Below are 14,123 nucleotides of genomic sequence, written 5' to 3'. Positions count from 1 at the left end.
GTCTGATTAAAGGGAGATTTTTGTTCACTTGCTGATGAGGTGTCTGAAGTAAGTTAATTGCCTATCAAGAGAGCAAGCCAAGCTCTGCCTCGTGTGTGTGTGTGTGTGTGTGTGTGTGTGTGTGTGTGTGTGTGTGTGTGCGTGCGCGCGCACTTGTTTTAGTGTATTTGTCAGGCCTCTGTGTGCATGTCTATGTCACTTCATAAACTAATTGCCTACCAGAGGACTGCTCAGGTCCCTGTCCTTTGCTTGGATCAAGTCTGTGCTGAAGAGCGTGTGCTGGCATATGTATGACTTGATGTACATAAATTTGAATGTATTCTGTATTGTAAAGCAATTTAGTACATCTGCTGCAAAAGGATAGCACTTTGTGAGATTTTTATTGGTATTAAACAGGATTCAATTGCTGTATTTATTACAATGAGGGAATATTCTGTTCAATGCTTGTTTGACAAGACATTTTATGGCTCTCAGGATAATTACTGTGAGTACTGTGCTATGAGTAGCAACAGTGGAAGTATTCAAACATTGTTATATCATCAGAGGATGTCCTACAATTGAATTAGGCTTTTCTGCATATGCATGTGAATGTCTTTACAGGCCTAACCGGAGAGAGATTTTAGGAGTGACTGCAGTTCACAGAAGAGACGTTTCAGAAACACGTTGTGTGGACCTGCGTGTCCAGTGAGCTGATTGGTTGATCATATCAGAAACCGGAAAACAAGAGCAGCCACACGAATGTCTCCAAACAACTTGCCTTCATGCCACCTGAGGAGGCCTGTTTCAACCTACAGAGGGAGGTTGCGCGTCTCGGTTGACAAACTTCGACATTTGAGAATATGGTACACATCCCAGTTTAACAGTTAACGCAGGTTTCTTCCAACTATAATTGGAATGTTTTTCCAGCCTAACCAAGTTATTATTTGGAGCTGGCGCAGGATTCACATCTAGGAAACATGGTGACACCTGAACTAGCTCTATTTGCGAACGAGGGCCGAGAGAGGCAGTTAAAAGCTCCAAAGAAGCAAAGTGGACATTTAAGTCAAACAAACAGTTATTCTTGCTTAAACCTTAATTGTGAAGGTGGCAAATTAGAAAACGCTCATATGGCTTGTTTTGGAAAACAGGATATGTTTTCTTGTTTTGGGATGAGGACTTTTTGCACAAATGTCGTTTTTTTGGATGGCAATGGAAAAATTCAACTATTTTAGGCTGTGGCCTGTTAACATGAGTGTGGTTGGTTTTTGTCTCTCTCACTAATATTGAGGTGCAGAATATATTCCATTTAATTTGAGCAGGTAATGTACTTTTTACCCTGCTACATATATATGACTGCCTAACTATCAGTGACATTACAGATTCATATTTGATATTAAAAATATATTAAAGCAACTTACAAAATATCTGTTGTTTTATCAAATATAATGCATTGTTACACTTCCCAACAGTATATTAAGTAGATCAATTTAGCTCCTCTTTGACTACTTTAAAGAAGCAGTGTGCAGGATTTACTGGCAAGAGAATCTACGCTGGCCATGAAAAACTAGTTTGTCCCTTCTGGGCTACTGTACAAACATGGCGGTCTCTTTGGAGAAGGACTTGCTCACTGTTTAGATATGAAAAGCTAAACTAAAATTCTTACTTCAGGTGACCATACACACCTAAAAGAGTACTTATAAATATCCTATTCCATATCTGCCAAATCCTACAAACTGAACGAATTGTTCAGTACCGGTCCAATAACATACAATAAAGTCTGACAATGAAACAAGCCAGTGAGCAAACTTGGATTAATTAAGTAAATAATGTCGATAATGAATGCATCTTTTGCTTAAGGCTTTTACTTGTAACACAGTATTTTTACAGTGTATTATTATTCTTTATACTTTGTAAGAAATCGGAGTACTTTTTTTCCACCCCCGTCTGTGTTTGTGTGCTCTTGTTGTTCCCAGCAGAGTATTTTACCTCCAGAGGCCCGAGATGCTAATTAAGATGAATCCACCTCCACTCTCTCCGGTCCCGCCCTTCTCCCACATTCAGCAGCGGTGATATGCAAATGAGCATGTGCAAAATCTGAGGCCACACAGATCAGAGCCGCCACCATCCCGTCTGGCATATTGTAATATATAGCGTTTAAAAACACCGTCTACACACACATACATACATAGAAAATCAATATCCGGGATTTAATAATGCAATGTACTGATCCAACTGGTTTCACAGGCCTTATTCCTGGCCACCAGAGCATCGCCACGACAACAGGCACCAGAATAATAGATCCACGGCAAGTGTGCTAATTGAATGCATGTGTGTATGTATATATATATATATATATATATATATATATATATATATACACACACACATACTGTATATATATATATATATGTGTGTGTGTGTGTGTGTGTGTGTGTGTGTGTAAAATGAGTTGGACATTTTTCATCTCTGGAATGATGAAGTAGGATTTAATAAACTAGGAAACACACACACACACACACACACACACACACACACACCCTCAGCAGGTGAGCGTAGCTGAGTTGACACTTTGTCAGCACAGTGTAATTTGACATAATGAATGCAAGCATCGTTACTGCTGTTAATTGGCCAGACTAATTATACTCTGAGGACGTCATTAGAGAGATCCTGCCGCTCCGCTCTCTGTGTGTGCGTGAGCGTTTGTGTGTATTTGTGTGTGTTTGCGACTCAAATTGGGGCGGACTGTGGGAAAAAATCTGGGAGAGACTGGAGGTGGTCTGAGCGCAGGAGGAGGACGGGTTAGTGCAGGTGGCCAGGCCTGATGGGGAGGGAGGAGGGAGCGGTGGCAGGGTGAGGAAGGGTACAGTTCAGGCACCATGAAGGGAGGTGAGTTTAGATTTGAAGCCAGGAAAGAGGAGATGAAGGAAGGCAGGAGGTTTGAGGAGTGAGAGCTTGATGAGTTCAGACCGTCGGGTCAAAACAGTCGACATCTTAAAAAGTTTGAAATGGGGCTGTACGAGGTACTTACATATCCATAGTCAGTGTATGAGCTGCTGTACATGGAGGTCGACGCGTCCCCAGTTTGGAGAGGTAGGCGGTTATACCAACGTGAAAGCTAAGCTCTGTACCACTGTGGAGACCATGAACACATTTGAGTTGCGATTCGGATAAGACGTCTTAACTAATTGAGAGGCCATGAACCCCGACATCAGACAAATTAAGGTGTTGTGATGATGTCCGTCTCCCCTCATCAGCTCAAACAGTGATGTTTGTGACACCTCAATCTTGCCCTCATCAGCGTTTTCCAAACATAGGTTCTAATTGAGCAGCACGTCCAGGTGGATTAAAACCCATGCAGGGAGATAAAAACTCTCAGTTCCATCATTAGTAAATCTTACGTTAGGACAACCTTTGTTTTCACTCTTTTCAAACTCATTTTTTGCCACAAAACTGTCTAAATTATGTGTGCTTCAGTAACTGAGGGGCTCCAAATGAGGCATTTAGGGGACATCTGTAAATTGTAGCTATTGAAAATAATGGGTTACACTGTCCCCCTCCAAACAGCATTAATCTCTGCATGCACATCGAAGCCAAACTGCACCACCCACCAGCACAAGTAAACCTGTGGGGAACACTGCTCACGCTACCTGGATTAAGCCCTCGTCCCACTGCTGTATATGCTGTGCTTTCTGCAGACCCCTCCACCCATTAACTAACCCGCTTTATCCTGAACCGGGTCCCAGGGGGGCCTGAGTGTATCCCAGCCGACTTTCAGGGGAAGGCTGGTTACACCCAGGACAGAACGGGACACTGATCCATCACAGGACCGACACAAAGACAAAGACAGACAACCTTTGAAGCTCACATTCACACCTACGGCCGGTCGAGAGGCGGAAAAATGACAATAATAACACGGAATGACGGCAACTAATGCAGCAGCAGGTCCACTACGACTTAGTAGCATTAGATCATAGCACAAGCTAGGTGTTAGTGTGCTACCGATACTGTTGTTTGTGTGTGTGTGTGTGTGTGTGTGTGTGTGTGTGTGTGTGTGTGTGTGTGTGTGAGCACACTGTGGGCACAGCAGTGTTTTATAAAGTAAATGTATTATAAAGTTATCATTTATGTCATATCTGCCCTGTGCAAGTTTGTTAACAAAGCCTAAAAAGCTAAATTCTTTCTCATATATTTCAATGTTCGGTGACAACAAATTGCTCTTCTTCATAAGGTGTATCAGTAAACTACGGTTCGGCTAACACTAAAATAGTTCCCTGCACAACGTACATCACAGCGTCCGTTCAAATAAAGCTCTCGGTGTTAAAAGATTGGGGGTGGGGTGGGGGGTGTCTGTGACGGGTAAAATGTGTAATTTCCTAATTCTGATCTTGCAAGACAATCCGTCCTTATCAGTGTCTGATTCCCACATTGGTGGAAGATGTAGACGGAGAGGCTGGAGGCCATCCCTCTCTCTCTCTCTCTCTCACACACACACACACACACACACACACACACACACTCTCTAAACAGAAGACAGAGGCATGAAATTACATAAAGGAAAGGGATACAGATAGAACGGCTGAGAGACTAGTGAGAGAACAAACAGGCCTATCAAACGACCACAGACCCAGATAACAAGATAAGGCCTAATCAATCAATCCTTGCACACGGAGAGATTGCACTAAGTGGCTCATGAGTCCTGCTGTAAATTAAATCTGCACACTCCTTCAAGTAAGACAGAATGGTGGGAGTGAAAGTTGGAGAGAAAAAGAGAAAGAGAGAGGGGGAATAATAGAGGCTAATTTCATCAGCGCTGTCCATGATGAAGCTTTTACACGCTGGTTTGAGAGGCCAAACTAAAAGGCTGGAGGTTTGGTGATATTGAATATGAGTGGTGTGTCATGATTAGATTTGTAAGATGATAGTCAGGAATTAGATTATATGGTCTAATGCAGATATCTGAAAGGGTGTCAGATCTTAAGGGTTCGGTGTGTGTTTGAGTTTGAGTGTGTGTGTGTGTGTGTGTGTGTGTGTGTGTGTTTGAGTTTGAGTGTGTGTGTGTGTGTGTGTGTGTGTGTGTGTGTGTGTGTGTGTGTGTTTGAGTTTGTGTGTCTTCAAATGTTCTTCCTGCTAAGGTGAAGCCAACAGACAACAGTGTAACACACTGTGATTCTCTTTAATTCACTCGTTCCAACATCTATCCTCATCACGTGTGTGTGTGTGTGTGTGTGTGTGTGTGTGTGTGTGTGTGTGTGTGTGTGTGTGTGTGTGTGTGTGTGTGTGTGTGTGTGTGTGTGTGTGTACAGACTCGCCGTCACCAGGCCGCTAAAACAAATAAAAAAAAAGCAACGAAGTGAGCAGCAAAAAAAATAAATAAAAAGGCCATGAATGTGTGTCTGCGTTCGGAGAAACAGAAGCGCCAGTGTTCCTCCGCATGATAAATCCTTTTGCTGGGTTTTCTCTCTTCTTGCCGCGCTGCCAAAGTGTGTGTTTCGTTTGGCACGCCTTCATTTTTCAGGATTTGGAAAAATGGCATCACGAGGCAATAATTAAGACTATTCAAATGTTTACTCTAACATCTACTCTGTTTGTGTGAGTGTGTGCTCTCCAGCCATCTCCAACTTTGAGTATTTATCCGGGGAAAATGACGAGTCAGCGCAGCCCAGCACCAAACATTCGTAAAGGCTAATCGTCCTGATGACGGATGCATCAAACCCGTGTGTTTAAGTTGCCTCCCGCTACCTCCAGGACGCTCACCGAGCCAAATTACAGCGAGACCACGTATCTTCGGAGAGGAGAAATTTTACAACTTAAAAGTTGGATTTATAAACAATAAATCACAATTGTAAAACTAATGTTGGTTGTATAATTGAGATGAATTGAGCCGGCTGACTTTTTGACCTTTCTCTATTTGTGCTTTTACACATTTGTTATCATTATACGCTGCCACTGCGCTTTCCTTTAAAGTTTACTTCAGTGACGGTTAAAAAAAAAAAAAGTCAAGACTCACAAATAAAATTCGAGTAAATATAGGAAATACTGAATATTGCTCATATTTTTAGCTTTTGGTGCACAGGTTGTGGTTTAAAGCATCAGTTCTACAAATGACACTGAAAATATATTTAATCACAACGTTGGGAGATCAGATCAGTCTGAAATTAGCTGCAGATATCGTTAGATAAGAATACATTTTGCTCGCCTGGTGTTGTTACCACTGTTCATGTCGCTTTATGATTCTCTACCACCGATGCAATCTTGAAACTACATCTCAAAACACCTGACTTCAACATCATCATTATAACACATGGTGCAGCACCCAAGTGTTTTTTCTAAGCATCTAAGCCACTATATCTTCACTATAAGATTGCTTTACCAATGTTTGGTGATTATTACTGTTAGGGCAGACAGTGCATTAATATATAAATATTGTCGAGTATTTTTTTTTTTGTCAAAAAGGTCATGCTAGCAGGGATGCTTTATGTTTTACATTTTACAGAACTGTCTGGGGAATCAGGGTTGATTTTATTGAGTTTTCCAGGTGTTACTTATGTTCTCATGAGCCAATTATTTTGGATCAATTTAAATCTACTATCAACAGATTACGTTTGTGCTTGGTGACATAATTACTGCTTAACCAGTTGCTGTCCTCAGGTGCAAGCAGTCGGGGGAATTTTTCACAATCTGGCAGCCCAACTGTTCTCCTATCTGATCTGCACGGCATTAGTCAGTGACCATTAATAAAACCATCAACGTAGAAACTGGTCAAAAGTGACACAATGAGCGCGTCTCATTTTAAATGCAGAACCATAAAGTGCAAACAACTCGTGTCTGCAGCCATTAAATAGATAGTTAGCAGTAAATGAGGGTTAGATTTCATACCCTCTCTGTCACAGAGCCTAACATGACCTCACCACACACACACACACACACACACACACACACACACACACACACACACACAACAGGAACGCATCCACCATACTGTAAATACTGCCAACAAATCTGAATTACACAAACAGAACAGTGACGCAAGGCAAAGACCTCATAACTAAAAATGAATGGGGACATACACACACACACACACACACACACACACACACACACACACACACGTATACACACACACACACACACACACACACACACACACACGTAAACTTGTTTGAGTGTTGTTTGGCAGAGAGGGTGGGCAGGAGATTCATGATTTTTAATATGCAGAGGAACTAAAAAGAGTGGAAAACCAGACGTACGTACACACACACACACACACACACGAACTATGAAGATGTTTTTCCATTCGTGTGGTGACAGACAGCAGCTAACACACAACAGATCGCTCCCAGCAGAGAGCACAGAGCGCTCACATCATTAACACCTCCTGCTGCGTATCGCCGGGCTTCAACTGTCTTGGGACGCCGAGCCAAGAGAGGGAAGGAACAAGAGACGAACACTTAGGCCACGAAGGGAGAGGTGCTATAAATGTGTGTGCTTACGTCTCTGTGTAAGCGTGTGTTGCTGCTCTCTATCTCCCAAATGCCTCGACTCATCTGCTAATTAGTCAGGAGCAATTAAGTGCGCTTAAACTAACCGCACACAGAGTCAGGCCCAACACACATCCAGGTAAACAAATAATCACAAAGGGGGCGAATGACTCACTTTAACTGCACAGGTTAATAAAAGCAAAAGAACTCCTGCAACAGAAGAAAGGAAGCGTCTGGGAGCAGAGCGGCAGACAGAGAGGAAGAAAAGAGTAATAAGGAGTGAAGGAAAAAAAACCAAGAGAAAGAGATAATCATAAGTCCCAATGGACCGATTGAAGCAGGATGGATTCTATCACGTGCTATCTCTCATTTATATGCTAATTTACACTATTAACAGAGAGTGGGAGAGAAAGAATGAGAGGGAAGAGAGTCTAATAAATACCTACTGATTGCTGTTTGTTCATTAGTAGCTTTGTTTTGCTTTTTTATAAAGAAATTTCTAACCAAAGACAAACTGTGTCTCATACCGTCTTCGGGAACTCCTAAGTAACAACATCGTGTAAAGTGGATGTTAGAAATGAAATGGAGGAAAAAAAAAAATATATATATATATATATATATATATATAAAATAAAGCCAGAAAGTGAGATGTTATCAAAGTAATTCAATTTGGATTAACGCTGCAAATCATCTCCTTTCATCCCTCCTCCCTCCCTCCTCCCCTCCTTCACTTTTGTTCCTTTATGATACTGATAGCCACTTGAGTGCTTCTCTCATTTTCTGCTTTAAGCTGCCGCCGCTGATCTCAATTCAGCTCAATTAACAGTAAATATGAGCTCACACAGTGTACTTCACTGGCCGTCACATACACAGGAGGTAAAGGAGCATAGTAAGGTTCCCCAACGGACAGACGCAGGAGTCGTTTTTTATTGGATTGTTTTTTTTAATTTGTATTATTAGTTACAAGTCTAATGTGGATTATTAGAAATATTCCCCATTAATTTTACCTTTGAACCAAGCTTGGCCCTTTTGTTTTGTTTTCAGACTTGCACAATTACTTGTAATGTCATGGCAGCATATGAGGAGCAGTGGTACACCAAAAGGAGAATTTTACAAATCAGATATGTGGATTTTGGACATTTTACAAATGATATATTTACATAATATACACAGACGTGACCTTTACATAGTTCACGTCAGGTGTAAGTTCAGTCTCGTAACACTTGTCTGTTCCCTCTAAAAGTGCTTCTTTATTGCATAAACACTGCTGCTTTTTTTAAATTGTATGTTATTCATCCCTATTTTGCGGCATTGTTCTTCCTAAGTCTGAATTTCATGTTTTTTTTTGTTTTTTGTTTGTTTTGTTTTTTATTTATTTGTGAAGCAGATCCTTTCAACTCTAATGAATGTTTTTGTGTATTAACTTAGTATCTCTGGTCCTTTACTTAAGTAAAGTTACTAATACCACGCTGTGAAACAGCCCACAACAAGTAAAGGTCCTGGATTCAAAGCATTACTTACAACATAAAGTATTAAAGCAGTCAAATATTTCCCTCGGGAGATGGTGTAGATTAAAAACAACAAAAAGGAAAGTAAATATTGGACACAAACATGACTCCAGACAAAAGATAGAGATGTTTCGTATCTGCAGGATTGGTAAATAAACCACTGTTGGCTAACAAGTTCACCAAACAGCTCAGATGTGGCGGTGTCGTTGTCTACTGCAGGTTTCTGCTTCATTTGGCCCAACAAATCAATTTAATGAGGGTTTATTGCGTCTTACCAGACGGAGGTCGGTTCGTTTGGTTTCTGCGCCTTCATCCACCGGAGAGCGAACTGCTGCAGGCGGTGTTAGCGAGCTCGGTGCAGGGCCTCCAGGTGTGGAGAGGAGGTCCGCCGCTGCAGGACAGGTGGGAACTGTCTCGTGCACGTGCTGCTTTCTTACGTGAACTGACGTTAGTTACAAGTCGCGTGCATCAACTCGGAGTTGGAGGGTGTTAAGAAGCGAAAATACTGCTGGCGGGTTTTGTTTGCTTCAGGGCCATAAAACTATGAAGACGGACTGAAGGAACGACCTTGTTTTATAGACCACACTCCGGCGGCCCGTCCAGGTAGGTAAACCAACCGGTTTCACCTCACCGAAACTTTAAATAGGGACGGTTTATTTCACACTTTCAAACTCATTTCCGGCCACACCTGTCTGAACTGGCTGCTGTGGTGTCTGACGCGCTCAGCCGCCTGGTTACGTAACCTGCGTGTGAGGCGTTCAGGGAACATCGGTCAATTGTGGCGGCTATAGTCTGCCTGTGAGGCGTTTAAGGAACATCGGTGAATTGTAACATCTACCGATAGTCTGCATATGAGGCCAAATAAACATTGGTAAATTGTAGTGTGTACCGCTGTATAATGAAGCGTTTAGGGAACATCGGTCAATCGCGGTGCCTATAGTCTGCCTGTGAGGCGTTTAGGGAATATTGGTAGATTGTAGCTACAGATAATTGCCTGAGTTACTCTTTCCCCGTCTAAACTGCATGAGTCTGCACATGAACATCGATTACACGCCGCCGCCACTGACGCAAGTAGCCTGACTTTTCAGCCTGTAGGGAACACTGAAATCTCTCAGCTTCTTAGCTCTTGACACAAGAGTTTATTATGAAGATCATCTACCCGCTGAAATAGATTATGTTCTCATCTGTTCTTATATTAATGAAAAAATAAATCCAAAGAGAACTTCACTGTTGTCCGTATTGTGTGTAATTAACCTTCAAAAATAATCGGGGAAAAAGTTGTTTTCATTTTTAGAGCGGAGAAAATGTTTTTACACCGGACGCTGTTTTTCATTTATTATTTCACATAAAAGTCACCGAACACTCGTGTTTTTTTTTTTTTTCAGTAACGCTTGCTTCCTGTTAATCATCCGATTGTAGGAATATTTTCTGCGACACAAATAAAATGACGACTATTTGTGATAAAAAAAAAAAAAAAATCAATAAACAAAAAGAAAACCCAGGGTTGTTATGAACTTTTAGGTCGTTCTCTTTTTCTGTTCAAAAGCAAAGAATTGAACAGACCAAATATTTGAGCTTTCAAAGAGCTTGAAAATGCGAGTGGAAATATTTACCCCGATAGATGGTGTTTGTGATTCATCGAGCACGTCCTCTCTGTCTTTCACATTACTCATTCACAGAAACAGTATCCATCCACGGAGGAGCTCGTGTGTGTGTGTGTGTGTGTGTGTGTGTGTGTGTGTGTGTGTGTGTGTGTGTGTGTGTGTGTGTGCACGATATTCACTCACACACACACACATTGATCATTACCCTGCTGGATGTCACAGACACTTAGAGAAACACAAAGAGAGAGACCTAGACGAAAATCCTGAAATGATTTCCCCGCCTGTCACCACCACCACCACCACCAGGTGTGTGTGTGTGTGTGTGTGTGTGTGTGCGTGTGCGTGTGTGTGTGTAGACCACATGCAAAGGGTTTCCACGGGCGACATCCAGAGGTTCTTGCGGGGGTCTCCGGGCTGTGATCGCTTTTCCAGCGCCGTCGTCACAGAGGCGACGCTTCAAACAGCAGCCTTTGTCAAAACACAGCGACGGCGGATCAGACGCTAGACCAACAAAACCAAAATCAGAAGGCGGAGGTTCGCTCGCAACTATTTCGTTCCGCCCTTCTGTTTGTCTGCATCGGGCACTCAAACGCCAACAAACAAAAAAAAAGAAATCACTTTGCTGTGGATCCCGTACGCGTCGACCTCCCGTCTTCATGCACAAATCTGTCTTCACTCTTAAATCCGTCGTCACTTTTACACCTTATTCTCGCCGTTTTGCCGTTGTGAGCGGAACACATGGTGAATGCAAAGAAATGTGCCCGAACGCAGCCTGAATACCTACAGATGGGGTTTTTTTTTTTCAATAAAGCCGCCTACAGAATGAGATTACGGCGCTCTAACCTTCCTCGCGCGGTCCGCTTTATGACCTCTCACTGGTTTATAAGAGCCGCGTGAAATCCATCAAAGTGCGCTGAGGAGGTCCCGCTGCTTATGATCTTACAAAAGAAATAGGGCAGATCATTTCGCACCAGCTGAAAGGCAGACACAGATCTATAAATGTCCCGTAAAATCTACCCATTTTTGTTTCGCACGATCCTCCGCCTTAAAACCCGCCAAGTCCAGTGAAGCACCTTTCTGCAACAATACATCAATAAGCTGCGTGAGTGGAGTATTCAGCAGAAAGAGAGCCAGAGATGTCCCCTAAATTAGTTTTAAAGCACAAATTGTCAAATTAATTGAGAATAAAACTAAAATGGTCGACTGACTGAATGTCACTACCTGTCTTCTGCACGGGATGCTGTGCTGGCGCTCTGCATGCTGTGCTCTTTCACCCAAAGTGAGACGCTCTCTAATACGAAGCCTCAGCCATGTTAAATCATTGAAAGAGCTTGTACGCGTCACCTGAAGTAATCCTCGTCGCCTCCTCGTGAACCTGAACCCCGGCGTCCCGGGTGTCACTGCTTCTCGACCTCGTGTGGTCATACTTGCGGTGAACTTTTTCCCGCTTCGGCAAAACGTGACACCGACACGGCATCCTGAAACGGACCGCTTGGCGTGTTACACACCGGGGGGGCGGGGAGGGGGGGAGGGAGGGGGGGGACAGGGCTGCACCAGCAGGACGCAGTCACACCACCGAATAACTGACCGCGTCGGTCTTTGTCAGCCGGACGTCTCGGTTTAAGGTAAAACGATTACTGCGGGGTTTTAACGTCGTACCAGGACTGAGAGAGTAATCGATAAATACAGGAAGACAACTTGAGTTGACTTTGAACGCAGCATTAGATCCGCGTCACGAGCGGCGGCGAAGTAAAGTTCAACACTTCTGCGAGATTTACACGGCGTGTGAAATTATGAACACGGCTTCCTTTCAGGCTTAAAAGAGTGCGGAAAAGCACGTGAAGCCACAACGCCAGCAGTTTTTGAGTGCACGCTCGTGTCGGCTGTATGCGACTCTAACGCGGATTAGACAGACGGGAGCTGTGAATTACGCCAGAACAGAGTCGAGCCTCAACCGAAAGTCCCTCAACTGTTTAAAAGTGCGTGTGAAGAACACGCGAGGGCCCCACCGCGTTATGTAGATGAACCACCTCAAAGGTATATTCACAGTCGAACCCCCGGCCTCACGCGTTACAACTGGATTTTATTGAGTCGACATAAAGGCACAAAGATAAACACGTTCCAAACAAGCGGAGACGTGATTGATTCAGACACACAGCGGCGCACTGATGGAACGTTTTATCACGGTTTGAAGAAGGAATCAACAAACATTTTCACACATAACAACAGGAACAGATGTTGCCTTGAGAGAGGGAAAGATTACACCGTTTTTGTATTTTCACACTAAAGGACATAAAAACAACAACGAGAAGCTAAAAGTCAATTTCCCTGCTCTTTTCTGCTTTTATTGTATTATTTTTCTCTTTCCCCTCTTCGCTCCTGTAAATGGATCTTTTAACTGGAGCAGAGAAAGTTGTTCCTTGTGTTTGAAAGCTTTGTTTCTGTGTGTGTAGCAGCTGTTTGCACACACAGCACCTTTAGTCTCGTCTTCACCTTGCGTTGTACAACTTGAACCAACTGCTCAGTTTCTGGTCAAAAGTCTTTAATGTTGCAAATGCACACTTGAAAATGTTCAATGTGAGCTTTTTGTTTGAAAACAGACAGAAATTCAAACTGTTCTTTTTACTTTGTGTCTTGAAATGTCAAAAAAGGAACATAAATCAGATATTGTATATTTTGTTTTCTGCTGTACGCCCAGTCCACACCTTTATTAGTACGGTTGAAAGGTTATGGTGATTTAAACTTCTCATAGCTGAAACAAAACCAGTAGGATTTTTTTTTTTTTTTTTAAACATAACATACAGTCGTAATATCAGGATGGGAAAATAATCCAAGATGATTATTTGTCCTTGCCAGTGTTCATTCCTTTTTCCACTTACTGATCATCCATTTATAATCTGGTAATGAAAATGTAAAAAAAAATTGTTTTGTGACATGCAGGAAATGTTATCTATTTATTGATATTACCACGATTATTAAAATAAAGTTTCTTTTAACCATAAATCACATCTGCAGGATTTTTTTATATATATATTTCTTTATTGTCTGATTATAAAGTGTCTGATGGATTTGAAATGTAAAAATCTAATATTTTCTGTGGCAGTTAGATTCAGATTGTTGCCATATTTTTATTATTTCTTAGCTGTTTGGTCCATTTTCTGTGATGTGCAGCAGAATATCTGTCCTGTTTGCACTTTCTGAGCTGAAATCAAATCATCTTTTGTTAAGTTTTTTTTTTCTTTTGTCAGGTTTGATTAAAAAAAAACAGAAAGATAAATCAATGACAACATGCATCTTATGTAAAGGAAAATGGAAAAAGAAGTGAAGACAGTGAGGCTGGTCTGCTGCGGTGACCAGAAGAAAAATCTAAATCTGAAAACTTTTTTTTAGAGTTTAAATTGAAAAGTAAAAAAATATAAATCCACACGTAACCCTGTGTCTGAGATGTGTGTTCCTTATACAGACCCTTTTATATACAGTCATGAAGGTTTCATGCACCGAGAGCATCAGTGTCATGGAAGGACACATGCTGCCTCCTAGTGGTTGTACAGAAA

At 42.1% G+C, this 14,123-nt stretch overlaps 1 long non-coding RNA gene across 1 annotated transcript in view; it reads right to left on the bottom strand.

Moving 5' to 3' along the window:
• Positions 1-9,532, bottom strand: part of LOC138209385 (uncharacterized) — a 48,079-nt gene extending 38,547 nt beyond the window's left edge. The window contains exon 1 of the long non-coding RNA XR_011179156.1: positions 9,241-9,532. This is a non-coding gene — a long non-coding RNA (uncharacterized lncRNA). The remainder of the gene's footprint in view (positions 1-9,240) is intronic.
• Between the last annotated feature and the right edge of the window lie 4,591 nt (positions 9,533-14,123).

Source organism: Embiotoca jacksoni, unplaced genomic scaffold (assembly GCF_022577435.1).
Source record: "Embiotoca jacksoni isolate LCO1_2020_lvr unplaced genomic scaffold, fEmbJac1.0.p SCAF_4, whole genome shotgun sequence".
Lineage (NCBI taxonomy): Eukaryota > Metazoa > Chordata > Actinopteri > Embiotocidae > Embiotoca > Embiotoca jacksoni.
This window is presented reverse-complemented; position numbering and strand designations above follow the sequence as displayed.